Source organism: Felis catus, chromosome D1 (genome assembly GCF_018350175.1).
Source record: "Felis catus isolate Fca126 chromosome D1, F.catus_Fca126_mat1.0, whole genome shotgun sequence".
NCBI classification, from domain to species: Eukaryota; Metazoa; Chordata; class Mammalia; order Carnivora; family Felidae; genus Felis; species Felis catus.
Window position 1 is genome coordinate 103,384,909 of NC_058377.1, and position 15,651 is coordinate 103,400,559.

At 39.1% G+C, this 15,651-nt stretch overlaps 1 long non-coding RNA gene across 2 annotated transcripts in view; it reads left to right on the top strand.

The window, feature by feature from the left end:
• LOC109492149 overlaps positions 1-15,651 on the top strand; it is a 46,904-nt gene that overhangs the window by 21,117 nt on the left and 10,136 nt on the right. For both annotated transcript variants that reach the window (XR_006586632.1, XR_006586633.1), the window contains exon 2: positions 1,749-1,862. This is a non-coding gene — a long non-coding RNA (uncharacterized LOC109492149). The remainder of the gene's footprint in view (positions 1-1,748; positions 1,863-15,651) is intronic.

The following is a 15,651-nucleotide window of genomic DNA, read 5'->3' on the forward strand; positions in this document are numbered from 1 at the left end:
TCCTCTATAGACCTCTATCTCCTTCAGCACTAACAGTCAGTCAAGATTTGGGTCTCTACCACCCTTGTATCTTAAACTAGTCTCTTAATCTCACTAGGTTGGTTCCCCAGCTGCCAAAAGTGTTGTTGTATTAGGTAACCAAGAATTTTTCATGCTCTTCCTTGATTCTGTGGTGGTTATCCTTGCTCTATGAATTAATACATATAAATCTTCTCACGTACTTTGGGACCGGATACAAGGAGAAAGATTCAGGAGCACTAGCCCTCAGTGTATTTATGTGTTTTCCTCTGGGTGCTGGGTGCAAGCCCAGACGATGATGATAGAAGCAGCATTGCATAGTAGCTCAGAGGGAGGACGATGGGGCCAAACTAACATGGTTGAGATCTTGACTGACCCCACATACCTACTGTGTGACCTTGGACAAATTATTTCCTCTTTCCATGCCTCTGTTCTTCTATCTAGAAAGAGGAGTAAATAATGGCACTTACTCTGTAGGGTTTAGAGGAATATTAAGTTCTCCCCCCGCCCTGCTCTGCCACAAGTGACCCAATCCATGTGTCCCTTTTTGCTGAAGAAGTTCCCATCCAGGCTCATGGGTTGCCCTGTGCCTGCAGGTCCTTAATGAGTTCCAGGAAAATGTATGAGTTGTAGTTTATCCAGCCTTTTCTGATCATTAGTGTGGGATCAGTGCTTTTTTACAGCTTTCTAAACCTAACTTAGAGCAGAAATGAGACCATATATTTTCTTAATTTAGATATACATAATAATTATAATGGCTTAGACAGTAATTGTTTAGACAAGCTCCTGGTACATGGTAAGCATATATAAATGTTTTATTAAATAAAGAATTATCGAATACAATGCATTACGCATGTACAGGTATTTAGTGGAAATATTGTTTCCCTTACTATAAACCATTTCTGCTTTCTATAGTCAGCATGTTTAATGGGGAATGTGAAAAGGGTAATTTGTATCTGCCTACCAGGTAATCCAATGGAAGGGTTTCAACTGACGTCCATATTGGGACTCTCACCAATAGAAATGTATATTTCCTTTTCCTGCCACTGAAATTTTTGATACAAGAACCACTGCACATATATAAGGGGTAGATGCTAGATTGTACCCAATTATTATGAGTCCAATTTGTAAATTATACTCTGGAAACCTTATAGCTCAGTCCCACCCAATTTGCTAACCATTCCCTGCCCCCTCCCATGTAATAATAATCTTTAGTCCAGATTGTACCTGTTCCTGGTACTTAATACCAAAAATTACAACTAATATTTTTGGAATGCTTAATATGTGCCAGATATTTTTCCAAGTTGTTCATTTAGATGTTCTCATTCATTTGATTCTTGAAATAAATCTGTAGTTTGGGAACTGTCATTTTCCCTCATTTTAGAGATAAGGATTCTGTGGCACAGAGAGGTCAAATAATTTTCTCCACTTTACAGAGCTGACAAAAAGCATATCTGGGATTTTCATTCAGAGAGTACAGCTCCACCGTATATATGAGAATGCACTACACTGCCCTACCCCATAGTGTTTCTAGCATTATGGATGTGCTTTATTTTATATTAATAAGTAATCATTGAAATGTAGGCTCACCAAGGGATCTGTGTTTTATTCAATATTTGACCAAATTCCTAGAACAGTCCCTGACACATAGTAGGTGATCAGTTAATATATATTGCTGTTGTTAAAATGAGAAAATTGTGGAGGGTTTAACACATGTTTTGTGCTACCAGCATGGAGAAGGAGCATGAGAAGTTCATATGAAAAGGCAGGAGAATCTTTGCTCGTTTGGACATCACTACATCCCATTCTGGAATTTTCCCCAAGGAAAATAATTTTTTTAAGAGGTAAGAAAAGAATAAAGGAAAGAAAGAAGAGTAGGAAATAGAGTGGGTGCCCCCACTATCTCCTCTCAATGTCTTCCAACTGATGGACCCTCTAGTTTAACTTCTACAATCAAACACAAAATTTGTTTATGGCAGGGTGATTATAGGGGTAGAAATTGACCCATTTCAAGAAAGATAACACTGTTCTCACTTTCTTGGGGTTTCTATGAGGAAAAATGCTACCACTAGTCAGTCTTTCTCCTAAGAGCTCCCCCAGATCATATGCACTTAGTGTCAAGTATTCATGTGCCTAATGTGTTAACATGATTTTTTAAATTTTAGTTAATATACAGTACAAAATTGGTTTCAGGAGTAGAACTCAATGATTCATCACTTACATACAACACCCAGTGCTCATTCTAACAAGTTCCCTCATTAGTACCAATCACCCATCTAGTCCATCTCCCACCTATCTCCCTCCATCAACCCTCAGTTTGTTCTGTATCATTAAGAGTCTCTTGTGGTTTGCTTCCCTCTCTTCTCTAGCCTCCTTCCCCTATGTTCATCTGTTTCATTTCTTCAATTCCATATATGAGTGAAATCATATAGTATTTGTCTTTCTCTGATTGACTTACTTTGCTTATCATAATACATTCTAGCTCCATCCACATTGTTGCAAGTGGCAAGATTTCATTCTTTTTGATGGCTGACTAATATTCCAACGTGTGTGTGTGTGTGTGTGTGTGTGTGTGTGTGTATTTTATTCATTCATCAGTTGATGGACATTTGGACTCTCTCCATAGTTTAGCTATTTTGATAATGCTGCCATAAACATCAGGGTGCATGTACCCCTTAAAATACATATTTTTGTATCCTTTGGGTAAATACCTAATAGTGCAATTGCTGGATACTAGAGTAGTTCTATTTTTAGTTTTTTGAGGAACCTCTATACTGTTCTCCAAAGTGACTGCACCAGTTTGCATTCCCACCAATAGTGTTAGAGGGCTCCCCTTTCTTTGCATCCTCACCAACATCTGCTGTTATTGTGTTATTAATTTTAGCCATTCTGACAGGTGTGAGGTGGTATCTCATCATGGTTTTGCTTTGTATTTCCCTGATGATGAGTGATGTTGAGCATCTTTTAATGTGTCTGTTAGCCATCTGGATATCTTCTTTGGAAACCATCTCTTCATGTCTCCTGCCCATTTCTTAACTTGGTTGTTTGTTGTTTTGGGTGTTGAGTTTTATAAGTTCTTCATAGATTTTAGATACTAACCCTTTATCAGATATGTCGTTTGAAAATACCTTTCCCATTCTGTAGGCTGCCTCTTAGTCTTGTTGATTGTTTCCTTCACTGTGTAGAAACTTTTTATCTTGGTGAAGTCCCAGTAGTTCATGTTTGCTTTTGTTTCCCTTGCCTTCTGCCATGTGTCTAGTAAGAAGTTGCTCTGGCTGAGGTCAAAGAGGTTGCTGTCTGTGTTCTCCTCTAGGATTTTGGTGGTTTTCTGTCTCATATTTAGGGTTTTCACCCATTTTGAATTTGTTTTTGTGTTTCACCCATTTGTGAATTTGTTTTGTCTCATTCTTCTGCATGTCGCCATCCAGTTTTCCCAACATCATTTGCTGAAGAGATGGTCTTTTTTCCATTGGATATTCTTTCCTGATTTGTTGAAGATTAGTTGACCATATAGTTGTGGGTTCATCTCTGGGTTTTCTGTTTTGTTCCATTGATCTGAGTGTCTGTTTTTGTGCCAATACCATGCTGTCTTGATGACTACAGCTTTGTAATACAGCTTGAAATGGAGACTCATGGTGCCTCTAGCTTTGTTGTCTTTTTCAGGATTGCTTTGGCTATTCGGGGCCTTTTGTGGTTCCATAAATGTTTTAGGATTGTTTGTTCTGCCTCTGTGAAAAATGCTGATGATATTTTGACAGGGTTTGCATTAAATGCGTAGATTGCTTTGGCTATTATAGACATTTTGACAATGTTTGTTCTTCCAATCCAGGAATGCTTTTGCATTTCTTTGTGTCCTCTTCAGTTTCTTTCAAAGTGTTCTATAGTTTTCAGAGTACAGCTCTTTTACCTCTTTAGTTAGGTTTATTCCTAGGTGTCTTACTGTTTTTGGTGCCGTTGCAAATGGGATTAATTCCTTGATTTCTTTTCCTGCTACTTCATTACTAGTGCATAGAAATGCAACAGATTTCTGCACATTGACTTTAGTATCCTGCGACTTTGCTGAATTCATGTATCAATTCTAGCAGCTTTTTGGTGGAGTCTTTTGGGTTTTCTACATAGAGTATTATGTTGTCTGCAAATAGGAAAGTTTGACTTTTTCCTTGCTGATTTGTATGTCCTTTATTTCTTTTTGTTGTCTGATTGCTGAGGTTAAGACTTCCAAAACTATGTTAAATAGTAATGGTGAAAGTGGAAATCCTTGTCTTGTTCCTGGCAGTAGGGGAAAGGCTCTCAGTTTTTCCCTACTGAGGGTGATATTAGCTGTGGGTCTTTTGTATATGGCATTTATGTTGTTGAGGTGTGCTCCATCTATCCCTACTTTGTTGAGGCTTTTTATCCAGAATGCATGCTGCATTTTGTCAGATGCTTTTTTTGCATCTATTGACAGGATCATATGGTTCTTATCCTTCCCTTTATTAATGTAGTTATCACATTGATTGATTTGCAAATATTGAACCAGACCTGCAAGCCAGGAATAAATCCCACTTGATCATGGTGAATAATTCTTTTCATGTACTATTGGATTTTATTTGCTAATATCTTGTTGAGAATTTTTGCATCCATCTTCATCAGGGTATTGGCCTGTAATTCTCCTCTTTAGTGAGGTCTTTGTATGGTTTTGGAATCCAGGTAATGCTGGCCTCATAGAGTGACTTTGGAAGTTTTCCTTCTCTCTCTCTCTCTCTCTCTCTCTCTCTCTCTCTCTCTCTCTCGTCTTTCTTTCTTTCTTTCTTTCTTTCTTTCTTTCTTTCTTTCTTTCTTAACAATTTGAGAAGAATAGGTATTAACTTTTCTTAAATGTCTGGGTAGAATTCTGCTAGGTAGAATTATGCTAGGAAGGCATCTGGCCCAGGACTCTTGTTTGTTAGGAGATTTTTGAATACTGATTCAATTTCTTGCTGGTTATGGATCTATTCAAATTTTCTATTTATTCCTATTTCAGTCTTGTTAGTTTTTGGGTTTCTAGGAATTTGTCCATATCTTCCAGATTGCCCAGTTTGTTGGCATGAAATTTTTCATAGTATTCTTACAATTGTTTGTATTTCTGTGGTGTTGGTTGTGATCTCTCCTCTTTCATTTGTGATTTTATTTATTTGGGTCCTTTTTTACTTTTGATAAGTCTTGCTAAGTGCTTACCAATTTTGTTTATTCTTTCAAAGAATGGGCTCTTTGTTTTGTTGATCTTTTGTTGTTGTCATTGTTGTTGTTTCTATTTCATTTATTTCTGCTCTAATCTTTAAAAAAATGTTTTTAATGTTTATTTTTGAGAGAGACAGAGACAGAGTGTGAGCAGGGGAGGGGCAGAGAGAAAGGGAGACAGAATCCAGAACAGGCTCCAGCCTCTGAGCTGTCAGCACAGAGCCCGACGCGGGGCTCGAACCCACAAACCGTGAGATCATGACCTGAGCCATAGTTGGACGCTTAACCAACTGAGCCACCCAGGCACCTCTTTATTACTAATCTTTAATTCTTCTGCTGGCTTTAGTTTTTATTTGCTGTTCCTTTTCTAGCTCTTTTAATTGTAAGGTCAGGTTGTATATTTGGGACCTTTCTTGCCTCTTGAGATAGGTCTGAATTGCAATATACTTCTCTCTTAGGACTGCGCTTGCTGCATCCCAAGGGGTTTGGACTGTTATGTTTTCATTTTCATTTGCTTCCATGTATTTTTTAATTTCTTCTTTAACTTCCTGGTCAACTCATTCATTCTTTATTATGATGTTCTCTAACCTCCATATATTTGAGGGCTTTCCAAATTTTTTCTTGTGGTTGACTTCAAGTTTCATAGCATTGTGATCTGAAAATATGCAGGTATGATCTTGATCTTTTTGTACTTGTTGAGGGCTGATTTGTGACCCAGTATATGATCTGTTCTGGAGAATGTTCCATGCACACTCGAGAAGAATGTGTACTCTGCTGCTTTAGGATGAAATGTTCTGAATATATCTGTTCAATCCATCTGGTCAAGTGTGTCATTCAAAGTCATGGTTTCCTTCCTGATCTTCTGCTTTGATGATCTGTCCATTGTTGGAAATGAGATGTTGAAGTCCCCTACTATTATTGTATTATTACCAACGAGTTTCTTTATGTTTGTTATCAATTGAGTTATATATTTGGGTTTTTCCAAGTTGGTAGCATAAATATTTACATCTTCTTGATGGATGGACGCCTTAATTATGATATAATGCCCTTCTTCATCTTTTGTTACAGTCTTTGGTTTAAAATCTAGTTTTCTGATATAAGAATGGCTATTCTGGCTTTCTTTTGATATCCATTAGCATGATAGGTGCTTTTTTTACCCTTAACTTTCAATCTGCAGGTATCTCTAGGTCTAAAATGAGTCTCTTGTAGGCAGCATATAGATGGATCTTGTTTTTTTATCCATTCTGATACCCTATCTCTTTTGATTGGAGCATTTAGTCCATTTGCATTCAGAGTGATTATTGAAAGATTTGAATTAAGTACCATTGTGTTGCCTGTAAAGTTGGTTTTTTTAGTCATGTTCTCTGGTCCTTTCTAGTCTTTGTTGCTCTTGCTTTTTTTTTCTTCTTCAAGGAGTCCTCCTTAAATTTCTTGCAGAGCTCGTTTAGTATTCACAAACTCCTTTAGTTTTTGTTTGGGAAACTCTTTATCTCTCCTTCTATTCTGAATGACAGCCTTGCTGGATCAAGTATTCTTGGCTTCATATTTTTCCCAGTCAGCACATTGACTGTTTCTTCTCACTCCTTTCTGGCCTGACAAATTTCAGTGGACAGGTCTGCGGCTAACCTTATGTGTCTACATTTGTAGGTTAAGGACCTTTTATCCCTAACTGCTTTCACAATTCTCTCTTTATCTTTGTATTTTGCAAGTTTCACTGTGATATGTTGTGGCATTGATCTGTTTTTGTTGATTTTGAGGGGAGTTTTCTGTGCCTTTTGGACTTGAATGCCTGTTTCCTTCCCCAGATTAGGCAAGTTCTCAGCTAATATTTATTCAAATGATCCTTCTGCCCCCTTTTCCTGTGCTTCTGGGATTCCTAGGATATGGATATTGTTTCACTTTATGGAGTTGCTGAGTTCTGTAATGATCTAATAGTATTCTTTCCCTCTTCTTTTCAGCTTCAGCACTGTTATTTTCCATAATTTTATCTTTTATGTCACCTATTCTCCCCTCTGCTTCTCCATCCTCATTGTGATTATATCCAGTCAGTTTTGCATCTCATTTATAGCATTTTTTATTTCAGCCTGACTAATTTTTGGTCCTTGATCTCTGTAGTGAGGGTTTCTCTGGGGCCTCCGTTTGTTGTTGTTGTTGTTGATTTGTTTTGTTTTGTTTTGTTTTTGAAGCCCAGCCAGTAGTCTTATGACTGTTGCTCTAAATTCTTATTCAGGGGCACCTGGGTAGCTTTGTTGGTTAAGCACCTGACTCTTGATTTTGGCTCAAGGTCATTATCTCACATGTCATGTGTTTGAGCTCCACGTTGGGCCCCACGCTGATGGTGCAGAGCCTGCTTGGGATTCTGTCTCTCTCTCTTTCTGCACCTCCCCTGCTCGCTCTATCTCTCTCTCTCAAAATAAATAAACATTTAAAAAAAAATTAATTATTCTTCAGATATGTTGCTTATATCTGTTTTGAGCAAGTCCCTGGCTGTGATTTTTTTTAAATTTATTTATTTGTTTTGAGAGACAGAGAGAGAGAGCATGCATGCAAGCAGGGGAGGGGCAGAGCAAGAGGGAGAGAGAGAATCTTAAGTAAGCTCTGCACCATCAGCACAGAACCCAACATGAGGCTCAACCCCAGGTGTATGCTGTGTGTACTCTGCTGTTGTGTTTTGGCTGCTTTTTCCCACTAGTCAGTCTTCTGCAGGGCTCCTCCTTGTTGCAGTGGGGAGTGTTTGGATCTTTAACTAGGTGTGCTTTGATTTGTTTGTTAAAATAAGCCTGGAAAAAAAAAAGGAAAAAAAAAGCCTGATTTCCCCCCCCACCCCCGCCAAAACAAAAAAGAGAAAAAGAAGAGGAACAAAGAAAACCAAGCAGACATCAAAAAACCATAAGCCTAAAAAAAAAACAAAAAAACAAAAAACCATAAGCCTGATTCCAAGGAAAAAAGGAAAAATGATAGAAAAAGAAAAAAAGAAGCCTGATTCTGAAAGAGAGAGAGAGAGAGAGGGAGGGAGAAGGAGGGAGAAGGAAATGAAAACACAAACAACAGACTATTAGCCTGATTTAAAAGGGAGAAAAAGAAGGGGGGAAAAAAAAAGTAAACCTGGTCCTATTTTTACCAGAATTGTAGGTGACACTTTGAAGCACTCTATGATAATCGACTTGGTGTTTGCAGGGTGATGCCTATTTTGGTCTTCTAGAGGAGATGCCCACTGTGTTGACTCAGAGTCAGTCCTGCCCCCATAAATAGGCAGTTGCCAGGCACAAAGAGGTGGGGTTTGGTGCACACAGGTCCTGCCTCCACTGGGGGCTACTGTGTTGCTTTCTGAAGTCCCATCGTGTTGGCATGGATGGGGGAAATGGTGCCCCTCCACTTTCTCAACCTCAGACAGAGGATCACACACCCCCCACTGTTCTGGAAGCCCTCACAAAATAGTGAGGGCAGTCAGTGTGCCCTGCTCCACAGCTCTCTTGCCTTTTTGTCTTTGGCACCCAGGTGGGATTCCAAACTTGAAATCTTAAAGGACCCAGCATAGCATGGACCCTCCCACCTCCTCTGGAGGAGAGCCTTTCCGCTGTGTCTGATGTTCTTTGTCCTAGAAAAGCAGCCCCACTCTTGGGCACTCTACACAATCTGTGGCCTAACACCATGATAAGCAGTAACCAGGTAACATGCCCTCTGTGTGTGCTTCTGTCCCCTGCCTATGAAAGGCCTTTGGTGGAGCTTGCAGGGTGTTTTGTCCTTGGGGAAGCAATACACCCTCTTCAAATGTACTCCAGGAAGGGGAATGTTCTTTCCCACTGCGACCCAAGAGATCCCTACGCCATGCTATGCACTCTGGGGCCAGTGCCCTTCTTCTCCCCAGAAGTGCATGCCACAGCTTCACTCCAAAGTTGCACACTTCCAAAACCTCAGATTTTGAACTCCACAAGTTTGCAAAATACCCGCGACGCTCAGTACCTCTGGCTCCCCAGTCCTTGGTCTGGAGGGGCTTTCCTCTTGTGCAAACCTCCCGCCATACTCGCAACCCCTCTCTCTTCCTCTCCCTTTTGTGTCTCCAGGGAAAGCGTTCCCTCCCTTCCGCAGCGCTGCTGTTTTTCCCTCCCCCAGATTCACTTCCATGCTCCTTTCACCTGCCATGTTGTCTCCTCCCAAATGTGGAGATCCTTCTGTCAGCCCTCAGATTGATTTCCTGGGTATTTCAAGTGAACTGGCCTCAAGATAGCTGTGTTTGAGGGATGAGGAAAGACCAGGGTTCCCCTACTTCTCTGCCATCTTAACTCCTCTCTTAACATGATCGTGAAACAAAGACCAAAGGGCTACTGGTCAAAGAATCAATTCACTTTGGTCCCTAAATTACGTGGGGTCACAAGTGATGTTACCAAGATGGTGGGATGGGAAGCTCTTGACTTTCTCTGTTCCTAAGGACACATTCAGAGGGGCCAATTACCTCTGAGAAATCCAGAAACTGGCCAAGCAATCTCTACACATTATGTGAATTAAAAAAGAGCCACACTGAAATGGGTAGGAAGGGCTGAGATACACTTGCAATAAACCCTACCCTCAGCACAGCCCCTTACAATCAGGAGGGAATCCCTAACTCTGTTTCTTCCTGAGGAGCGAAAGATTTGGACCACACATCTAGTGCCCCATTTTTAAAGCTGCCACCCAAGGGATAGACCCGTGAATCACCTCGCTCTGAGAGCCATTGTGGCTTGGCATCCATGAATCTTACAGGGCCGCATCAAACAAAGAAGCAGTTTTTAAAATGGGTGCATGGGCATTTCTTGTAGCCATCTCTTCCAGGCTCAGCACAGAAGGAGCAGGCAAAATGCCCATCACCCAGTCTCCCTGGAAGGCTTTGACTGCATGCTTTCCCAGCTGCTACCTGAGGTTCTGGCTTCTAATCAACCCATATATGGGAGCTCCCTGGGATCTTCCCAGAAGCCTAAAAGAGCTAGTGGAGACATCCTCTGCCTTCTCTCCTCAGTTAACCCCACTAATAAAGCCAAGTGTCCAGCTTCTCCCTAAAAAGAGTTTGTCTACAAATCTAACACCTCGTCTTCTAAGGCTGCCAGGGAGGGACTGGCTTCTAAATCACCTAGCTCTGGGAGCTGGCAAGGCTCAGTATTAATGAATCCTTCCAGGAACACACAAAATAAAGAGGTGGCTCTACATTTGCAATAATATGGATGAAGGTAGAGTGTATTGTGATAAGTGAAATAAGTCAGAGAAAGACAAATACCATATGATTTCACTCATAGGTGGAATTTAAGAAACAAAACAGATGAACACAGGGGAAGGGGAAAAAAGAGAGAGGGAAGCTAACCATAAGAGACTTAACTATAGAGAACAAACTGAGGGTTGATGGAGGGAAGTGGGTGAGGGAGGGGCCAAATGGGTGATGTGTATTAAGGAGGACACTTGTGATGAGCACTGGGTGTTACATGTAAGTGATAAATCACTAAATTCTACACCTGAAACCAACGTTACCATTTATGTTAATTAACTAGAATTTAAGTAAAAACTTGAAATTAAAAAAAAAGAGGTGGCTTGGGGCGCCTGGGTGGCTCAGTTAGTCAAGTGTCTGACTTAAACCCAGGTCATGATCTTGTGGTTTGCAAGTCTGAGCCTGTGTCAGACTCTGTGCTGACCGCTCAGAGCTGGAGCCTGCTTCAGATTCTGTCTCTCTCTGTTTCTCTCTCTCTCTGCCCACCCCCCAATGCTCTTTCTGTCTCTAAAATAAACCATTAAAAAAAGAGAGGTGGCTCTAAATGGGTACAAATGCATTCCCAGAGGCTATCCTCTCTGGCTAAGCACAGAATACATAGACAAAAACAACCGGCTCCCAGTTTATTCCTGATTGCATCATATCTAATGTTTTGACTTGCCCAAGTGCTGTCTGGAGATTGGGCTTCAAATTAGCTTGCATTGGAAACTGAAGGAGCTGGCTAATAATAGTTCTCTGGGAGCCTAAACAGGCATGTGTGCAATTCCCATGCTGTTGGGATACCAACAGGTCTTGGACACCCTAGTCTCCTGGGAATCACTAAGAGCAAAGGCAGTGGTTTACAAAAACACAGAGGCTTGAGGAAAATAAATACTCAGGTCAAGCTTATTGACAAAGTTTATTTCCTATACGAGACCAGTCTGTTAAGATTGGGATAGGTGGCTGTTTTATCTAATCTATAAAAACCAATACAGAGAGTCAAGGAAAATAAACAGAAGACTATGTTCCAAACAAATAAGCAAACTCTCTTTCACACACACACACACACACACACACACACACACACACACACGATAAATCTCCAGAAACCAATCTTAATGAAACAGGGATAAGTAACTCTCTGAAAGAGAGTTCCAAATAATAGTCATAAAGATGCTTACCAAGGTCAGGAGAGCAATGCATGAACAAAGTGAACATTTCAACAAAGAGAAGATATTTTTATTTTTTTAATGTTTATTTATTTTGAGACAGAGAGTGAGAGCGGGGTAGGAGCAGAAAGAGAGAGAGAATCCCAGGCAGGCTCCATGCTGTCAGCACAGAGCCTGACATGGGGCTCAATCCCACAACTCTGGGATCATGACCTGAGCCAAAACCAAGAGCTGAATGCTTAACTTACTGAGCCACCCAGGCACCTTGAGACAGAAGTTTTTTTTTTAATTTTTTTAAACTTTTTTTTAAATTTATTTTTGAGACAGAGAGAGACAGAGCATGAACAGGGGAGAGGCAGAGAGAGGGAGACACAGAATCGGAAGCAGGCTCCAGGCTCTGAGCCATCAGCCCAGAGCCTGACGCGGGGCTCGAACTCACGGACCGCGAGATCGTGACCTGAGCTGAAGTCGGAGGTTTAACAGACTGAGCCACCCAGGCGCCCCGAGACAGAAAATATTTTAAAAGTAGCAAATAAATCATTGAGCTGAAGAACATAATAAACTGGAAAATCCAATAGAGGGGTTCAGCAGCAGACTAGATCAGATGAGGAAAAGGATCAGCAAACTCAAAGACAGGTCAATGAAAATCATCTAATCAGAGGAGCAAAAATAAAAAAAAATAAAACAGTGAAAATAGCTTCAGAAACTTATGGAACACAATACAGTGGACCAATATACCCATTATAGATGTCCCAGAAGGAAAAAGAGAGAGAATGGTGCAGAAATGTGTTCAAAAAAATAATGGCTAAAATCTTCCCAAAGCTGGGGAAAGAAACAGACACTGAAATCCAAGAAACCCAAAAGGGACCAAAAATATTAATCCAAAGAGGCCCACGCCAAGACACATTATAATTTAATTGATAAAAACTAAAGACAAAGAATCTTAAAAGCAACAAAAGAAAAGTGATTTTTGGGGGCACCCCTGTGGCTCAATTGGTTAAGTGTCCAACTTCAGCTCAGGTCACGATCTCACAGTTTATGAATTCAAGCTGACAGCACAGAGCCTGCTTTGGATTCTCTGTCTCCCTCCGTCTCTCTCTCTGCCCCTCTCTTGATCTCTCTCCCTCTCCCCCCCCTCAAAAAATCAATAAACACTTTTAAAAAGGTTTAAAAAAAGGAATTTTTTTTTACATACAAAGAAACCCTCATAAGACTATAAGCAGATTTTTTTTTTTCAGCAGAAAGCTTGCATACTTGAAGGGAGTGGAATGATACATTCAAAGTGCCAAAAGAAAAAAACAGCTGACAGCCAAGAATTCTTTACCCATGAAAGTTTCCTTCAGAATTGAAGGGAGATAGGTCTTACCAGACAGACGAAAGCTGAAGAGTTCGTCGTCACTAGAGCAGCCTCTAGTGAGAAATGTTAAAAGGAATTTCTTCAAGTTGAAAGATATTCCATACAAATGTAAACCAAAAGAAAGTAGGAGTAGCTACACTTAATCAGGCAAAATAGACTTTAAGTAAAAAAAACTGTAGTAAGAAAGAAAAAAGGTCATTCATAATGATAAAAGGGTCAGTGTATTCAAATAATGTAACAGTTGTAAATGTCTATGTACCAAATGATGGAGCACTTAAATATATAAAGCAGATATTGACAGATCTGAAGGGAGAGATAGAAAACAATACAGTAATAGTAGGGAACTTCAGTACTCCACTTTCAACAATGGATAGATCATCCAGGCAATCAGTAAGGAAACACTGGATTGGGGCTACATAGTAGACCAAATGGATCTAACAGATACATCCACACATTCCATCATACAGCAGATGAGTACACATTTTTCTTAAGTGCACATGGAACATTCTTCAGGACAGGTTATATGTTAGGCCACAAGACAAGTCTTAACAAATTTAAAACAATTGGAATCATACCAAGCACCTTTTCTGACCACAATGTCATACAACTAGAAATCAATAACAAAGATGAAAACTGGAAAATACACAAATATGTGAAAATTAAACAATATGTTCCTGAAGAAAAATGAGTTGAAAAATTGTTTAAAGAAATTAAAAAATTTTTTCAGACAAATGTAAAAGGAAATACCATATACTGAAACTTACGTGATACAGCAAAAGTATTTCAAAGAGAAAAGTTTATGATGACAAATGGTTAAGAAAAAAGATCTCAAATATACAATCTAATCTCACACCTCAAAAAAATGGAAAAAGAAGAAATAAGTACAAGGTTAGTAGAAAGAAGAAAATGATCAGAGCATAAATAAGTAAAATAGAGACTAGAAAACTAATAGAAAGATAAGTGAAACTAAGAAGGTTTTTTTGGAAGATAAACAAAATTCATTAACTTTTAGCTAGACCAACTAAGGCAAAAGAGAGAACACTTAAATAAATAAGGCCAGACAAGAAAGAGGAGACATTACAAATGATGACACAAAATGAAAAAGATAATAAGAAACCACTATGAACAATCATCCACCAACAAATTGGATAACCTAAAAGAGACTGATCAATTCCTAGAAACATACAACCTATCAAAACTAAATTATAAAGAAGTATAAGATCTGATCAAACCAATTACTAGTAAAGAAGTTGAATAATCAAGAACTCCCAATAAATAAAAGCTCAGGACCAGAAGACTTCACTGGTGAATTCTACCAAACATTTAAAGAATTAATGCAAATCTTTCTCAAACCCTTCCAAAAAATTGAAGAGGAGGGAATACTTCCAAACCCATTTTATGTGGCCAGAATTACCCTGATACCAAAGCTAGACAAGAATCCAAGAAAAGAAAGCTAAAGACCAATAGCTCTGATGAACAAAGATGGAAAACTCCTCAACAAAATAGCAAGCCACATTCAACAACACATTAGAAGGATGATAAAACATGAGCAATGGGGTTTTATCCCTGGGTATTAGCCCACAGCTAACATCATACTCAATGGTGAAGAACTCAAAACTTTTCCTTTAAGATTAGAAAAAAGACAGGGATGCCTACTCTTGCCACTTATCTTCAACATAGCAGGTAAAGGAGACAAAAGGCACAGGTTAGAAAGGAATAAGTAAAATTGTCTACACTGGTGACATTATTTTATGTATAGAAAACATTAAAGATTCTACCAAAAAACTGTTAGAACCAAGAAATCAGTAGAGTGGCAGGATACCAAGTCGGTATACAAAACTGAGTTGCATTTCCATACATTAACAATGAATTATAAGAAAGAGAAATTAAGAAAATTCCATTTACAGGGGCTCCTAGGTGGCTCAGTCAGTTAATTGTCCGACTTTGGCTCGGTCATGATCTCACAGTTCCTGAGTTCAAGCCCCATGTCGGGCTCTGTGCTGACAGCTCAGAGCCTGGAGCCTGCTTCGGATTCTGTGTTTTCCTCTCTCTCTGCCCTCCCTGGCTTGCATTCTCCCTCTCTCTATCAAAAATAAATAAACTTTAAAAAATAAATCCCATTTACAATAGCAAAAAAAAATGAATTAAATGCTTAGAAGAGTTTTAATTAAAAAGATCAAAGATCTGTACACTGAAAACTATTAAAAGATTAATAAAAGAAATTTAAGAAGATGCAAATAAATGGAAAATGATTCTGTGTTCATGGACCGGAAAAAATGTTATTATACAGATGTCCTCCATTCTACCAAAAACAATCTTTATCAATACAATCTTTATCAAAATTCCAATAGAAATAGAAAAAAAAATCCTAAAATGTGTATGGAACCACAAAAGCCAAATAGCCAAAAAAGATGTTGAGAAAGAAGAACAAAGCAGGAGACATTGCACTTTCTGACTTCTAACTATGTTACAAAACTATAATAACAAAGCAGTATAGTATTGGCATAAAAACAGACACATAGATTAGGGGAACAGAATAGAGAGCCCAGAAATAAACTCATGTAGGTATGGTCAGGTAATTGTTAACAAAATTGTCAAGAATATATAATAGAGAAAGGACAGTCTCTTCAATATACAATGTTGAGAAAACTGGATATCCACATGCAGAAAGAAAGAAAAGAAAAGAAAAGAAAAGA